The sequence below is a fragment of the Lepisosteus oculatus genome, chromosome 20 (genome assembly GCF_040954835.1).
Source record: "Lepisosteus oculatus isolate fLepOcu1 chromosome 20, fLepOcu1.hap2, whole genome shotgun sequence".
In the NCBI taxonomy this organism is placed as follows: Eukaryota; Metazoa; Chordata; class Actinopteri; order Semionotiformes; family Lepisosteidae; genus Lepisosteus; species Lepisosteus oculatus.
In genome coordinates, this window is record NC_090715.1 from 2,206,016 (window position 1) to 2,224,512 (window position 18,497).

An 18,497-nucleotide genomic window follows, 5' to 3' on the forward strand; every position below is an offset into this window, starting at 1 on the left:
TGGGATTCCCCAAAGGCAAACCGATCTCGGCATCTGCAACACCAGGAAGTGTAATACAGGATGGAGGTTTGCTAGCTGAAATTAAAGCATTTGTTTTTGGGAATCATTTCTGAATGGCATTTTTGTTTGGCAACATTCGTCGGGGAAGAATGTGCATAAATCCTAAGTGCAAAGACTGTATCAGTAGCGAGACTCCTGCTGTTTCTGGTGGTGTGTCTGATCAGTGCAGAGGAGACTGCTTGGGCTGGAGGGTCTGTGGAGAGCACTTTCACAACCTCTAAGCAGCTGTGTTGATGACTTTGTCACAAACATGCATACTGTACGTGTACCTGCTTTCAGTCTGCAAATAAGAAGGGGGCATTTAGGACAGAAAAGGGGACTGACTTTTATACCCAGAGAGCTGTGAGGGTCCAAACAAAATCTTAGCTGTCTTTTGGAAGCTGACACTCTGGGATCCTTCCGAAAGAAGCTGGATGAGGTTTGGGGATTGATGGGCTAGTAGCAGCCAAACAAATGAGAAAAAAGGAAGGCCCCCCTCTCTCTTATTTCCTGTCTTACATTCTAAAGTGTAAATTAGAATCTGAAGAAAGGCAATTTTTTACTGCTTTGTTTGCAGTCTTTCCTGACATTTAGTACATGGGGTAAGTTTCCTTTAATGTGGTGTGTTGCTATCGTCAATGGCCTTTTATATGGTTGAAGGTATTCTACTCATCTGAGACAAGAGTCCATTGACTTCCAGAGGCTCAATGTGAATGCGTGCAGAGACTTTTTTTTTTAAAAAGAAAGGAAGCGCAAGAGAATGAACGCCTGAACATGCCGTTCCGGCACATAAACCACAGCAGTGTTTCCATTGCGTTGACAAGAAAACTCGTTTGAAGCCTTGGCCGTCACTGCGCCTCCCTGCTGAAACTCGGGCACTCTCAAGGTGCACAGAGAGGAGTGGCTGGACACAATTAGGTAAGAAAAACAGACTGACAATTAAAATAATGTGGTCCAAAGCACTAAAGTCATCTCCTTCCAGCTTTCACAAAGTTGTTTCAGAGGGTTAGTGGTGAAGGGTGTCTGATGAGGGATGTGCCACTTTTGTGTCTCCTTTTGTTGGTGCAGAGCTATGCGGCTATATGAACCTCGACCCAACTCTTGAAGACACTGTTGTGTTTTAGAAGACAATCTGACAATCATCTCGGCGGCAGAGCGCCATGCCGCTTCCTCCTCTCTGCCCCCGTCATGGGAAGCCTGTTGCTCCCTGTACCCTGCCTGCAGCAGTGGCTCCTGGGCGGCTGGGAGGGAGCTCTGCTGCTGACATCCCAGCCCCCGAGCTCCCCGGCCTGCTGTTCTTCTCCTGAAGATCCCAGCCCCATAGACCCCTGCCCTGAGGTTCCTGTCCTGTCCTGATCTGCTCCAGAATCCTGTCTGGAGAACCCTGCCCCGGAGAGACCTGCCCTGCAGTTCCCATCTTGGAGGTCCCTGTCCAGGAGAGACCCACCCCAGAGAGCCCCGTCCTGAAGAGATCTGCTCAAGAGCCCTGTCTGGAGAACCCTGCCACGGAGATCCCTTCCCAAGAGAGCCGTTCCCCATAGATCCCTGCACTGGTGGTCCCAGCCCTCCAAGTTCCCTGCCCTGCGGTTCCTCTCCCGAAGATCCTGTCCTGGACAGACCTGCCCCAGAGCCCTGTCTGGAGAGCACTTCCCCGGAGAGACCTCCCCCAGAAACCCCTGTACTGGTGATCCCTTCCCAAGAGAGCCGTTCTCCAGAGAGGCCTGTACCAGAGAGCCCTGTACTGGTGATCCCTGTACCGGAGAGCCGTACCCCAGAGATCCCTGTACCGGTGATCCCTGCCCCAGAGAGTGTGACTTGCATTTCTTCAGAGCCACTGACACTGCAGGAGGAACTCAAGTACTGCAGCTCTCAAGACAAAATGACAACAGGGACATATTTCACATCTGTCCTGGCTGAGTCTACCAACTCCATTAAAGGATGAAAAAAATATTTACTCAAAAGTCCACATCACAAAACAAATTAAATTTCCCCTAAAACTTTGCTTCATTGCGGTGTTTTTTTTAGTGCTACCCACAGGTACAGTGTTGGCAAGAGCGACAGAATTATCCCGTTCCGGGGTATCGTAATTTGTCTTGTGGGGGCAGCCATTGAAACCGATTAAGCAGATGCATTTATTAATGCCCACTTAAAGAAAAGCCAGAACTGCTATTGAGGCTTTGCCAAGCGTGCCAGGCCAAGTACAGCAGCGTGGGGGCGGGGGGGGGCAGTTTCTGTGATGGGGCAGAGGGTGTCGGGACTGGTAAGGAGTGTTGGGCCTCTCTGGAGGTGAGCAGCCAGTGGTGGAAGAGCCTGTGATGTTTATCACAAATACAAACAAGCCCGGAAAGGTCCATCTGCTTTGATTTTATTTAGCAATTCCCCTGGGGGGCTCAGAGCTGGAGTGAGAATAACAATACTTCAGCCCATCTGCTCGTATAGTATCAGCCCCAGCTAAATTATCACATGCTAGGAGCGGTTGGCATATGTTGTGGAATAAAGCTACAAGAAGGCATTGTGTGCCAGCTGTTGTGTTGACAAATACTTATCTGGCAGTCATTAAGTCAGCTTGGTAAGCTGGTTTAAAGTTTAAAGTAAATGTTAAAAAACAACAAAAGTGATTAGTATGGGAAAATAAAAGTTTGGAACCAATTGCTATTGATACACCTTTTTTGGGGGGGATAATCTGAAGAACGTGGCTAGATGGTTTGTAAATTGGATTAGCAAAGGATATGAAAGTTTACACCTGAGCACACATGAAACCCCAAACAAACAGGAGTAGAGGCTGGTTGCAAATAAATCCTTTTGGGGGTAAATACGGTGCCATTAGGGAAACGTAGATCTATAAGCTAGCCGTGCAATGTGATACTGACAGACCTGCTCTATATCGAGCTCATATTAAAGCCAGTCACATTAACAGAGCCAGTTGATGAACTGGACATTTGCCCATTCTAATCACTGCCCTAGCTTGTGTCTGCATGTCAAAAATACCATTACATGAGACTGCGCTCTTGACACGGTTAAAAGACACAGCGAGAGAAACAGAGACTTCCCAGCAGAACTAAGCCCACTCACTCCCTGTGTCACATCCCAATGGTTTCTCATCTCTGGCCAAAAACAAACACACTAGTACAGGTGTTGTTTAAACTAGTTAAATATCGTGGCCAAAATGTATTTTAATCTCCTATTCCCTAAAGGGCAGCAAGAGCTGTTAGAAACCAGTAACCAGACTATATTCCACAGAGGTCTGCTCAAGAGAGGTAGTTCTGGGATTTTGGACTCAAAACATCCCCTCCACGGACCAGTTTTTGTGAATAAAGCGCCGCCGAACAGCCTGAGCCGATCACAAGCATTGGCAAAAATGAGAAAAAGAAGCACACGCCCAAAACAAATAACCTCTGGTGAAGGCACCCGGTCTAACGTGGCAGCTTTCAATCATCGCAGATTTAAAACATTCAGATGCTACATCGCATCGCCTCGCCTCTCCTGAGAGTGAAGCTGGTCACTGGGCAGCAATATTAAAAACCGTTTCACCAGCTCAGTCATTGAAACATCATCTGACAACCGTTTTGATTAAAAACCATCAAAACATACAAGAAACCCTATTGAACTTTGCTTTCCTTCTTGTAAACACCTCTAAGGACAACAGAGCCATCCATGCTACAGCGCAGATGTGCCACAGTAGATGATAGGTAAAAGAAACAATATTTTTAATTTCATGATAGATGCTTCCTTTAAGAGTATGTAAAAACTGGTAGGTTAACACATTATGTTCTACAGCTTTCCCTCTTGTAAAGAGATGCAATGCGTAGACCTCTGAGCTGAAGACCATGAAATACTGACATTCTTACTGGTCGGGAAAGTGGCTTTTTAACATACAATGTTCACTACAATGTGACACAGAATGGGTAGTTCTCCTCACTGAATGTGAAACAGAGTGAAATGTCAGATCTCTGCGGTGACATACTGATTCATGGCAGATGGTTTCCTGCATACAGAACCCTTCTGAATTCATGTGTTAGCACTGTTGCAGCTTAGGTGATATCTTGTTATTGCTCTAGATTTCAAGCGTTCACACCACCGTCCTGTTAAATTGTTAAATGGAGAACTCAAGTCTCCAGTTTCTGTTTCATAATTGAGAATGACGGGTCCTGGTAAAATAAAACCTGCAAAGATCACAGCAGACTCCACCTGGGTAGTGTAGCTCTGTGCTCCTCTCAGCTGTCTCCAGATATTTCTTTAACCTTATGGTTCTAACTAAAGAGACTAAAGCTTGTGGTTTTTTACTACATAAGTGCTGATCCATCAGAGTGCACTATGCTAAACTGAAGGGCGATGTAATTTACAGTTACAACACAACTCCTATCACTACCCCAAAGAGCTCATAGAAAATGCAGAAGGTCTGACATCTTGGAACAACAGGAGAAAGTGGTCACTTGGTAACTGACAGAAGCAGTGAAGTGCCTGTCTGGGGCTTGAATTGTCAATTTTAACCCAATCAGCCCAAATCCAATCAACCACATCAACATCAGTTTTAACTGCATTATGATAAAAGGTCTCCTTTGTGGACTTCAAAGCAGATACTCTGATGAAGATAATACCATTCATGCCAACGAGCCAGAAAGCTCCAATAGCACTAACTTAACAGACATCTTTAATCACCTTCCGCTATTTATACACACTGCATGTATGTGATACTTTCATCTGGTTAAATAACTACAGTCTGGAAAAACACACACCCTTGCTTTTCCCCAGATGAGAACGGGTGCCACCTAAGGGATGAAAGAATGAGCAGGTATTTGTGGGAGTTCTTCTTAGACGGTCAATAATAAGAGATGGCATTATAGTAATAAGTAAAGCATATTAAAAAGACTACGATATCTTTACTACTTCTTATAATCAATAACCTGCACTGTCCGGCTGTGCCGTAATGTGGCTTGAAACCCAGTGATGGAAATAATGACATTCCAACAGTTCCAACACGTGTGGGTCCGGCAGTCCGGAGAAGCTCAGACACCTGCACCCTCCCTCCGGATCCAGCACTCGGCGACTGGGCTGACTCAGCACTGCAGCGTGTGGGTAGAAACAGTGGAGACCAGGAGGGGATTTCACTACAGCAGCACTGAGGGTTTAGTTTCAGTTTAACACTATTGCTTTTAAGATTGATACATGCCTAAACTGTGCTGTTAATCCGTACAAATGGTGAAGTCTGGTGCCTGCTCTCAGGACCATGGATCTGAGAACCGTGACCAGCAGTAGATTGCCCACGCCCTCTCTGACAGGTAAATACCGACTCCAGCCCAGCAAACCTGTGCTACAGTACATGCATATTTCATTGGTATCATTCTCCTGGAACTCCACAATTCCAAAGCAATATCAGTCCTGGCGCAGATTCCTCAAACACACTTTCTGTTTTGTTTTATTTTTGAGAATGAAGGTCAAAATGTTTCTGAGTTCCAAACACTAGATAATGAATCACCCGACAATCAATTGATATGAATCAGGTTATATCCATAGGTGATTAACCCTAAGCAACAAAATCTGAAGTATAAAAGTTATTTAGCACTAAAAAGAAATCGGCTGAACCAAAATAATCACTGACAGAATATTCATCATCATCATTAAGATGATAAAGTCTAACTTGAAATGATAGTTGAACACCCTGTAGACAGGATCGTAGTTTCATGTGTAGCCAGTAGGGGGTACTGTTTCCTCCTCCTATTATTTTTCCCCACACTGTGTCACTTGTTCACTATCAGCTGAAGATTGTCTGCACTACAAACCTATAACACTATCTTTAAATATCTTTAGGCATCTTTACATAAAGGGGCAATCCAAACACATGCACAATTTAGTATTTAGAAGCTCACAGAAATGCCTTTAAACACTGTTAAACACTTATTCTAACCATCCAGGTGGGTCTGCACATTGGTGGTGGTGGAGGGGATCCCCATTACCTGTAAAATGCTTTGAGTGGAGTATCCAGAAAAGCACTATATAAGTGTAAGCAATTATAATAATTGTTATTTTCAAAAAGGTAACAGTGGCTCCAGTAAATGCACAGGTGAATGATTTTCAAAGTGTGAGTCTTTGTCTATATCACAGAAAAGTATGAGCTATCAGTCCTGCTAACAATACTGGTAGTGGTAACACTTCCAAAATACTTCCGGTGACAATGCGGAACACTTTTATTAAGATGCACAGAGCAGTTCCTCCTTAATACAGTACTATCCCTGTAGCACTGCTGTCTAGCTCATCGAACAGCTGTTGTTGCACCCTGGCCTGTTCTATCTGTACCATGTGGTGTCAGGTTAGCTTAGGTTTCTGGAACATTGCAATTCCTCACAGTGAGGGGCATTACTGTGGTATACTATGGTAAAAGCCAACCATATGAAATCACAAAAAAATGCATTGCAAAAGCATAATAAAAGATAGGGCAACATACAAAATTACTGCACAAATTTACCCTGAGCAACTTTTTGCTCGCCAACACTTTTCCTTCTCTCCAGCTTACAGAGAGCTATTTGCATTAATCAGAACAGCAAAGCACAGCTCATGAAATGAAATTTAATAGAGGGATCCGAGAAGCAGTGCTCAAGAATTAATTACCATCTAAAGAAACTGCAGCCAGATGTTGTTCCTCTTAAGAGGCAGGTGTCTGCAAATTGTATATGCAAGATGTGTGTAAAATATTTAAACTCGCATCTATCACTTAGGGCACAGAGCCTTTTATTGCTCATCGCTGCACTTTGTATGTATAAAGGCAACGATGCTCAGCTCACCAAACTGCACTGGGACTTTGCAGTTTAAAGTGATAAAATGTTGTGAGTGAAAGTGTTACTTCTGTAGCCGAGCAGCTCCTCCTCTGTGGGACTGGTGTGTAGATTGCACACCTGTGGGCTCTCTCCTGTCTCCTGCTGTTTACATTAACACTGCATTATTTACAGGTGTTCACTGGATTATTAAACAGGCTTGCTGCCAAAGCAATAGTTTTTTTTTCCTCCAAAGCGATTTTATTGTAATTCCAGGCTGCGCCAGAATCTGTACCTCCACAGAGCAGGCACAGTGTCTGGGAGTCGCGTTTGTATTCTCAGTAGGAAGCAAGATTACTTATATTTCTTTGTTGTAATGTGGTACCGAGACAAACTGTTTGTAAAGTTGCAAAGCTGACAAAGTCAACTGTAAGTCTGAATAGGCCAACAGCAACAATGCTATCCAGCAAGCACAGAAACCAGTGAGAACAAGAGACAGAGTGCCACTCAACTGGAGGTTAAAAAAACAGTACAGTTAATCACAGTTTAAGAGTTACGCTGCAAACCCATCACTCACCTAGCGTGTACACACATCATTTAATAATAGTAGGCACTGATTTGCATGTACGAGTGCACATTTTTGTGAGCTGGGACACCATCAGATTACTGGGCCATTGTTGTTCAGGCATTTAAAGGATCAATTTAAGGCGACCTAATTAGGCAAAATTAATCTGAACCAAAACACAAATCCTCTTCCATCAACCCTCCTGTACGGTGGCTCAGGGCCGTGAAAGGGTGGAAATGAGAGCCGTGCAACACTTGTCTCCCAGACAGGGAGAGGACAGCGGACTCCTGGGACTCGGCCTGCACCCTCAAGTCTTCTGCACAAACGCCACTGGGGAAAAAAACTGGCATTACAGTACTGCAGCCACCACTGAGAGACATCAGATAATCTGGCGAGGGGGAGGGGCGTTCCAACACAAGGGGGAGGGGTTTCAGACCGAAGGTGATGTGGGAGGAGCTTGAAATGACCACAGGGTGAGGGGGGGAGAACTTACACACATTACTGGGCACCATGGAACTGCAGGGGAAATTTACTGTGCCGAGAAATGGCACAGCACGGAAATAAAAACCATTGCTGGAAAAGACAATAAAGATGAAATAAATGAAGCATTTCATCAATCTGTTGTTTAATATGAAAGGCCAATGCCATGAATGTATTTATTAGTTAGTGATACAAATATTTCCTGTTGTCCTAGTACTGCAGATAATACAGTTTTTGTTCTCTTCACAGTGTCTGGAGAGCTGTGGGTGCCAGCTGTCAGCACTGATACTGTTTCATTGTGATTCCCAGGCTACCAGCTGAATTGCTAATTAGATTTGCCATTTTAAATCTGCAGATTACTATAAATAATGGGACAAAGGAGCTGACAGCATGTAGCATTCAACTATAACTGTAACAATTAATAATGGCTTTAATTAACATGCATGTTTGGCTCCATTGATTATGACATTACCTGCCTAACAGATGACCTATCGCTGCCATTTCATTAAGAGTGGCACAGAACACAGATATAGATTGTTATTAATAAACTGCTCCTTTTGTGAAAAGGAGGTTATTAATTACACAAATTAGTGGGTGCGAGGTAATCAACTTAAACCTGTACAATTTACAATAATTGATTTAATTTTTACTGACCATTCCTGTTGGGTCTGGACCAATGCCCCCGTGGAAGAAAAATGGCCTCATTAGGAAAAGTTTAATCCTAATCATAGCTCATGAATTGCATTGCTTTAAGGTCATATCTGAAGCTTTTGTTAATTGTCAGAACCATTTGAAATTGATTGGAGTTAAATTGAATCAATGTAATGTTTACGAAAACAATATCGCTAATGGATGGGGCCACGCTGACCCAAAATAAACCTATTTATCAAGAGGCTGAGAGTGAAGGGCCCCCGAGCTGCTGCACTCATAATTCATGGTGTCTATAATATGGGAAATGTCAGTAGCTCAGCAATTAGTTATGTCAATGGAAGGACCTGTTGCCTTTTCATGCTTGAAGGGAGGTGGGACAGGCGAGAGAGGACAGGGAGTGAGAGAAGCTGTGAGAGGGGTTTATGGAACAGCTGATGAACAAATAAAAGCAAACCTTGACTTGTTTTGTTTCACAGCACGGCTGCCTCATAAAGATTACAGGAGGCCCAGGTCAAGGGAACCGCCGGGGAGGGGGGCCGAGGAAGGGACAGGGCTGGCGCTCTGTGGGGCATCAGGATGCTGGCACCCGTGGGTCCCCAGTGGGCAAACCTCACCACAGCATGGCCAGGCTCAACCCCTCCCCCCGGCCCACAGACTCCGCTGAGCTCCAGGTTTACACCTACAGACCTGTCTGTCTTTCTACACTGAGCTCAAGTTCTCTGCAAAATAAAGAGATGAAAAGCAGAGACGGGCATCCTGGAGACAGGCAGGATGTCAGCAGAAGAAAATCTACTTTATCCATCCAGCACGGCGAGGCCAGAACTAAGCGCCCGATTCTGCAGATTCTGCAGTCATGCAGATCACTTTGTTTTCTGAACATCGTCCGTGTCTTGTGTGATTGTTCAACTCTGAATAACTGCCCTCTAAAAACACGCACGCTCTTTTCTCTCTTCAAACAGACATCAGCTATTTTCATACTGGGGTGTCAATTTCACACCATTTCACAACACCCCTTAATATGTATTGGGCTTTTTTTTTTACCACTGGCTTAGATTCCTTATTTTTATACAAGCATTAACTCGCAAATAATTTCAGCTGCAAGCACAGAGGGACTGGCCACTATAATTTTCTGTGAACAATTTGTTCACCCTTAAGCGGAAGATTGCTTTCTGCAGCTTTTCTCTGAATGACAGAAAAAACTGTAATATCTTCCACTCTGTCTACAGTGTTTGCCATGACAGGGTCTCGAGCATTTTATTACTGGAGATGAAACATTTCTTTAACAAAGTGTGCCCTGTAATATCACCACCTGTGTTATCAGATGAACAAATGAATCCTGCTTTGAACATAACAGGCTGCATTGTCTGAAAATTACTGCTATGAACAGCAGTTGTCAGGCATTTTCTTTGCCATCTTGATCTCTGATTGTCATTTATTATATGTTGTGCCTTTATCTGTCAAATGTTACTGACTGGGTATATTGATTTGTGACTGCTGCACTGCAAAGGTCACTTTGATCTGCACGGCACAGAGCCCAGGAATCGCAGGGAACTTGACATTCCATTACCTGAGAGAAGGAGTCCAAATAAATAAGAATATGTTTGAGGACACAGGCCTTCAATACAGCGATATGACTATAATTAACAGCAGAAATGCTCGGTTGATGTTGAAAGGAATGGATGCGTCGTCTTCCAGCGACTATTGTTTGCAGGAAGCAAGTGTGATGTTACTCAGACATTACATCTGACCTTTTTTTTATTCTGCTTTCATCCCTTCTTCAAATCAAATCCCGTACCCTTCAGCGCTCGGAGGCAGTGTGCTCTCCACGGTCACAATGCCTGGAAGGCTTTCTGGAGGAACATGTCAAGTGAAGGAGGATTCAATTTTTACCTATTTTATGTAAAGTGCCTCAGTTTTTTTTTTTGTGTGCCGTCGGCAAAAACGGTTACACTGCACACGTCTCTCCCAGGAAATTTGACTTTTATGACCAATTTCTGTGTCGCAGATTTCACCTTCCTGGGCCCCCAGCAGAAATAATGTTACATTTTAGGTAGTGGGGAAAACAAATTGAAGCAATTTTGTGGCTGGCCCTCACCATTACACAGTTACTGTTTTTTAGGTTTCTAAACTCGAATTTGCGAGGTCGGCTCCCGAAACAAACATTTCTTTTGAGAAAGAGAAACTGTCAAAAAATAAGAGGATGTACCTTTTACAGTGGACAAATGGTGTTTAAGCAAAGGCTATTCTGAAGTGATTATTTCTCAATACTAAGAAAAACTAATACTAAGATTACTGAAGAGTGTGGTACACCAAAAACGTTATTTTTATTATGACATATCAACCAAGGCAATAGCAAATCTTGCTAATCCCATTGCCTCAGTATCTTTGTTTCACGAAACAGCGCCAATCCAAGAGGAGACACGTGGAGATGCATTTTGATCCTCCCGTCTGGCTTAACTGCTCCTCGGTACAGTCATGAGAGCCGAGATGCTGCAGCATTTATTAGTGGGGCCGTGGTCTGCCTGTTCAATCTGTCAGAGCGATGAATTTATCATCGTTTGTCAGCCGGAAGGTTTCTCAGGGGCTGCTGCTGTCATATTTCCTTCAGTTTTCTGGCCTCCAGACTGCGTTCTGTGTCCCTGTGCAACAGTAACTCAGCAGCCTGGAGCGATCCCACACAAAGACCCGGAGCCCAGGAGCTCAGGAGCCCAGGAGCTCAGGTTGGTGGCCTGACATGTTGCAGGAGTGCAGTTCTGTGGGTTCAGCGTCTGACCAGTTCAGCCACATTTGGGATTACTGGACTGAGCGAGAAATATTGACCAGCGGACTAAGACTGAAATTCAATTGAAAGTCCTGCATACGCACCAACAGTGCACTTTGTAATGGAGGTTAAATACCTGGGCTGCAGCTGTTCAGACCATATTAGTATTGCCTGGGCAGGAGTCACTGTTGTGCAGGAAGTTGAGGATCCTCATTTTTTTAAGGTCACTTGCAAGAAATCACTTTGTGAATCCCATCTATAGTGGGATAAAGACAGGGTGTGATTTGTCATTAGTAATATCAGGACTACAGGCTCAACTTTCGTTCCAAATTAACACCTATACTCTGGGGGTTCCCTCTATTCCCTCTAATAATGTATTTCATACATTATTAATTGAATGGATTGCATTTATTATTAATCATTAATTTTACATTATTAGTTTAATGTCAAATTCAATTTAATTTTAAATTTGAAAAGCTATCAAACCAAAATAATACAATGGCATAGATCTACTCACCTTTTAAGTAGACTCCACTTTTCTCTAATTGAACATTTTAATTAATTTCTTTTATGTAGCGCTAGTCATCACAAACAATCTTCAAGCACTTTACATATAGGAGAGCCACCGAAGGACAGCCTTCACCTGGGTGACACAGGGCAGTCCAACTGCACAGCATATCAGGCAGAGAACTGAGAACTCAGGGGGGAGTGAAATTGAGCTGGGCCACCAGGGTGAAAACCCCTACTCTTGCAGTGTCCTAGGACCTTTAACATCTCGTCCAAAGTACCACAGGTGTTTATGACTGACGGTTGACTGGGAGTGGCTGATGTTTGATGGGACGACAGCCTGACGTGGGACTGGGTTCTGCACTTCGGTTCTATCAGCTCCTGCTGCTGGATGGGGGCTTCCAGGGTCGATGAAGTGGAGGCAGCCTGAAGCTCTTGGCTGGAGCTCACTGGAATGTGTGCCGTTTGCAGTGACGGGGACATGACTATGACTCAGCTGGGTTTCAATCCCCGCAGCTTCTGCAGCTCGTGAGTCCTCCACTCTGGCCCAGTGAGTCATAATGAGCAATCGCACAACGGGCACACACAATGACCCATCACTTACCCAAGGATTATAATGCCAAGCAGCTGCTGAAGAAATCATTTCAGAACAATAAAGCACCATGGTACACAGCATTCCGTGCTGCCATTATAATGAATAGTGTAGACCACGCTACCTCGTTAGCTTCTGTCTCCTCATAATAGGAGGATGATGATGCGATTTCAAGCTCAGCCCAACGTCAGACTGGAAACATCAAGCAAGACTACATTTATACTAATCTAAACGTCTTTTACTACTTCCAAAAGCAAAAGGCATGGCAAAGCTTACAGCCTCTCTGAAAAGCAGTTTTAAAATAGGTTTTAGATTTAAACCCTCATTGCTAGTGGGCAGGAACTTTACAAATGTCACACTACAGTGATGCCTTGAACCCTATTAGAGTTCTGTGCACTGGCCTGGTATTGCAGGGTTAAGTAATGAGATGAAGTAAATACAAACACTCATCTCACAGTGTGTGGGATGTGAGGAGGAAAGAGGCTAGGATATGTAGGAGAGATGAAACACTTCTTCCACACCAAGCAAAGCGTGCATAGAGACCCCAAACACATTCTCATTCAGCACTCACCAAGAGCAGCCCCTTTAAGGGAAGAGCTTTAGGTCACTCCTTCTCAAGGTTATATGGGTATGAGGAAGCCTCATATGTGCGATCTACATAACAGATATATTGTGAATGCAATTGTGCTTGCAAGTGATAAGCTTCCCAGCGGGGCCCTGATGAATTTTGATGCTTCACCTGAATTATCATGTGAGCTCCTCAGTGAGGTGAATATGTATATCAGTTCCAGCTGAGTAACTGCGCAATCCAACATATTACAACCAGCTTAGGGGCAATTCAGAGCGCAAAATTGATTAATATTTGGTTTCAAAATGACATGCGATGATGCATGGACCCTCTCCCAATGCAAATGAAGACTTTAAAGAGATGAATAGCCTCTACAGAAGACTGTAAAGTTCAAGTAGGACATTTGCATATTTATATTCCAAGTTACTGATAATAAGTATAACAGCACTGTGTAAACGCAGCCCGTTTGTCACTGTGATCTTCGCAGGCTTCAGAAGTAGACCTTATTAACATCTGGGAACTAATATTGTTCAATTATTCACACAATTGTCAGCTTTAAAGGGATACTGCACCACGCATTCAAGCACAGTTTAGGGAATAAAAACAAAAAAAGAATTTGGCTTCATTTCTGTTTCAACACCAAAAAACCCATGAAACACTAATAGTCTCTGTTGCCTTAGCCTGATAGGTGTGCTGGGGCCATTCTAAGCAACTGTTCAATAATGGGGTTATCAAAGTATTTGGGTTTCTGTCAATATTACCCTCCCCAGCCACTTGACACTACAAAAAATACTGTACAGTATTTTTTTCTCTACATGACAGCAGGAGTTAGAATATGTAAACACATAATAATACTATCAATAATAATTGTGTAGCGCATCGCTGTTCCCACGACGACCTGATGAGTCACAGGGAACACTCTCATCTTTCTTTTGCTCTACAAACACGAGTGTGATTGCGGCTAAGTGCCGGAAAGCCCAGCTGTCTGTGTAGCTGTGACTGCTTGATGGGCTCTGTCATTTCCTGCTTCCCTGCTCAAATCCCTTCTCTCACAGCCTTCCAAGCCCACATGCCAGGTATCGCCTCGCTGTTGACTGGAAAAGGACAGAGCGAAAGAGCTTACTTTCTTCCAAAATCACCACCGATTCTTGGATTTCCGAGGCTGGGATCGCACAGAGATTCGAGACAGGACAGGCAGGAGCCAGTCCTCGTTTCTCCACGGAGTTTCGGCAGCGAGTCGTGAAGGAGACGACACTAGCCAGCGCTCCATCCCAGGGACGCCCCAGTGTCTCTTATCTCTTCTATTATTCTATTCTGAAGCCCCGTGCGTCTGTACCGGTCGGAGGGGAATGGGCTGTATGAAGTACGACCACAGCAGGCCACTGACCTGTTCTCACAGCCCCGAGAAGCCCTGCTCGGACTTCCTGTGTCGCCAGGGCTCACCCAGGGCCTGAGGCCAGCCCTCAGGGCAGAGAGGAGAGAAGGAAGTCTGTGCTGAGCTGCTGCTGCGCAAAACATGAACAGCAAAGAACGGGCTTATTCAATTCCAGCTTATTCCTTGAAAAAATCCCTGAAGGGAGAGTCTGTTTTCTTCCTTTTTTTTTATAAAGCAGTCGACCTCCAGCCACCCCAAGCGCAGGCCCTGTTTCCAGGTGCGGTGACGGTTCTACAGCCTGGCTCTCGCCCCGTGACTTGTGCAGAAGGCACTCGCTCGCTTGAGTTTTTCGGTAGGTGTCCTGCACCCATCGAACACCGTTAAACAAGTCGTTGCGCTCCAGTGATTACAAGGGGCAGCCCCGGCCGGGCCCAGGTGCCACAGTCAGCCCGGCAGCTGACTAGACCAGCCCGCTGCGGGGCCTCGCTGTGCTGCGGCGCAGTGCTGCTCTCGGAAATCCAGAGCAGGTCTGAGCAGGCACCGATCTGGGATCGAGCTCTTCTTTTACTGCTTATTCTTGCAGCACTATTGCCTGCTGATCACTACTGTCCTCACAGGCATTTCAGATAGACTTTGCATGAGAAATCATTTAGTTTGTCATAACTTATCACGCCACCCTCAAATTAACTACAAAAATAAACTATAAATCCCTCCACTTACATTGTGTAAACAACCGAGGAGTCTTAAACTCCAGTTTAGATTAGAATCTCAAAGGTTTTTTTTTTCAAAAATATGAACGGGCTACATAGAAATCAGTGCAAGAGGGAGGGCAGTGACAAAAAAAAACAGGGAGTGGAAAATGAATTTGAGAAGACTAGCTTCAATAATTTTAAGTTAATAGGAAACTATTCTGACTAAATTTCCTACGGAAGTGAGATCCTGGGAATGCTGTTATGTTGGTTGGAAGTATAAAGAAAGTCTTTTTATAAAAGAAGGACCACATTTTTAACCTCTGCAGCCCGATAGAAACAGCAATGCCCTGAAGGAGAATATAATAAACTAAGCATATTAATTGCATTATGCTTTCCCAGCATAATTAGATTATATGAAAATGCAAGCCCAATAACAATACAACACAGAAATGTATTGAAAGCAGTAGGAAAGTCACGGCCACAGTCGCATCCATATTTCCCTATAACAAGGCTGAACTCAGAATTGTGGGGTCAGTGGGAGACTAAGAGACGTGTGTGCACACTTACAGATCTATATATCGATAATAGCCCAACCAATTAAAGAACATTGTTATACAGGAATGGCTTGCGACATGTCTCATGATTTCTGAGAACTACAAAGCAGTAGCAAGCCACACGTTTTATTCAAAGCAATGCGCAATGCAAAATAAGGCTGATGTAAGTCACCAAGCATGGAGTGCACTCTTTGGTGCAACAGCAAGCAGCAGATAGCAGACCAGGCTAATGTGTCAATTCAGACAGCCTCAAAAGGATTTACAGGCCGTTCGTGATGGATAAACACCACCAACAAAAAGGTCACAAGAAGCTACTGAACCCAAGATCACAGGTTTCATGTCTTGTGAGGAGACCACTGAGTAGTTCCAGATCACTGCCGACATCTTTAACTGCAGAAAGATGGTATAACTGAATACAATCAGTATTCAGTATTGAAAATAGAGTGAGGAAAATAAGATAAAACTATGGGAAACCTAAGCAAGGGATTAGATCCACTCCAAAGCAAAGAAAGAGAAAACTAACCAGGACATTTGGTTGAACTAAAAGTCAGTGCAGTGTGAATTAATCAGAAGAGTGCGACAGCATCTCTCTCAGTGTCATTTAATTTTTTGTTTGATTTTTCTTTGATTGCTTAAGGAGCAAGAGCACCTCAACAGTACTTTCCAGAATCACAGGACACATTGATATCTTCTAAACTTCTAGTAAAGATGGACATTTACACCTCTCGGCAAAAACAAAACGAGGAAATATATTAATCCTAATAATATTACATTATTATACTATTTCACCTGGCAGAATTTGTTTTTAATTATTTACACACTTAATTTTCTTTTGTATTCTCAAGAAGAACAAGTACTATCAGTACTATCTTCTGTGCCTTCCGGGTTTTGAAGCACACTGAAATGGAGTGATTGCTATTAACATGCTCATTGGGAAAAAAAAAATTAAAGTGGAAAACAATGAAAAACAAAGAAGCATAAAAAATCCAACTGATTTCAAATGAGTATCAGAAAATCTTCGTGATAAAAGCACCACATAAAGCTTGCTCAGTGTGATCATAGTAATTGCCTAATGTTACCTTTTAGAAACCAGCCAGTTCAGGGAATCACTACTACACTGATTCTGGATGCAGCTATTAAATGACTTATCAGAACATGAAGTCAGACAAAATCAGATGCCAATATTTTCTTATAATCTACTGATCACTGGTTGACCGGAGTTGATGTTATTTATTCAAGCTTCAGAGCAAAACAAATACTGAGAACAATTTCTGCAGCTACACAAGAGGTGTCAAATGGGGAGTGCTAATATCTTGGGAGCAGTGAAAAGCCTTCAGCGTCTTGATGTTTTATGATGAGTTGGTGTCTCGCCCTACTGTAGTAACCTCCTGAGAGCCTGTGTCCTCTGAGGACTGACACAAGCGCTGGTTTTAGACACATTCAGCTCTGTGCTGCACCCACATAACCTGACCTCAACTGTGGCCACACACACAATACAAAAACAGGACCGGGCAGCAGACAGCCACCGTCAATGGATCCGCATGGACAACCTGATAGGCTATGTCACGCGTGGTGTAATTTGATAATATCAATCATAATTGCGTTAGATGTAATCCATCTGACTTTCAGTGCGCCAGGGTCAGTGAAGGAAGCAATCCCTCTCTCTCGCCATCAATTACCAGATATAACAGAGTGGTTAGCTGGAGCTTCTCTTTGAAGGTTTGCCTCCATAAATAATATTAAGAGGCCCAGCACCACTGATCGATACGGTACAGTTCTACTGTCACTGCTTTAATGGCAGCTGGCTTTCTTCACCAGCGGATCAATAGTGCGTCTCCGTGGGCTCAGACAGAGCCTCAGCACAGCCCAGCGACGCTGTGTAAATGACACCTCTGTTATGATTTGGAAATTGCAGCCCTTTTCATTTACTCCGAGGCTTGCACAACTTTGGGGGGAGGGGGGTTGTGTGCGTGTGTGTGATCACCTGTTGGCCAACGAGTGGGAAACAATCTCTACCGCTGGGCAGAGAGATCTATCTGCTGAAAAATAATATTTCAGCTGTGTTGACACCAGCAGGGGAGAATCCTGCATACAGACCTTTAACAGTGAAAACCCCAGGGTGCCTATAACAGAGCTGATTTGTTACTACTGTATCACAACTTAAAAAGGGTATTAATGGACTGTACTTTATCACATTTTAGCAGAGGGCACAGACAAGGTTTTTAAACAAAAATGTAAACTATTCAGAATCGTGCGCTTGTGGAATTGACAGAAGGGATTTATGCCGGTCCCACCTCCCCTGGTGTTGCCTTATCACTGAAGTCCTATGACAGCACTTGAGTGTGCTGCAGTCACCCCCACCTGCTCCAGACCTGTAGCGCAATACTAACCCCCAGCACCACCTCTGACTCTGAGCAAGCCGCCTGACGGATGGAGGGGGTCGTTTGCTGTGTGTTTGTTTGGGGCCGAGCTGAGGGTTTTTCCATTGTTTAGAAACTGTTTACCAAGCTGGATTCCTGAGGCCAAGATCTAATCTTGCATACAATAAAAAAAACAACAACCGTGACAAATGAAATTCCTCCCAATGACCGCGAATGAAGAGAGACCAGCCAGCGAGTGAGACCGGACACTGACCCAGTCTGGTTGTGTGGCTGAGGCAGGAGGGGAGATGACTTTCTCTGCCTCATGCTACGGCTCGGCATCCCTGCTCGGTGGGGCTTTCAGACTGGCCTTGTGTCTGTGTGAAGCCCCGACGGCCTGACCCCTCTGTCCCACAGGGGTGCCCCCTAGAAGTGTAAGAGCATCTCTGCCGCTGAGTGGCAACACAGGGAGGTAACAAGTCAGGTCATGGCCTGCTGAGTGTTAACAGCCCCAAGGCCGAAGATCAGCAGGCCTCTGACCTGCCCTGCTCCCTCCCTGAGACTGAGGAGAATCAGGCAGCCGCAGACTGCCTCAGACCCAAGC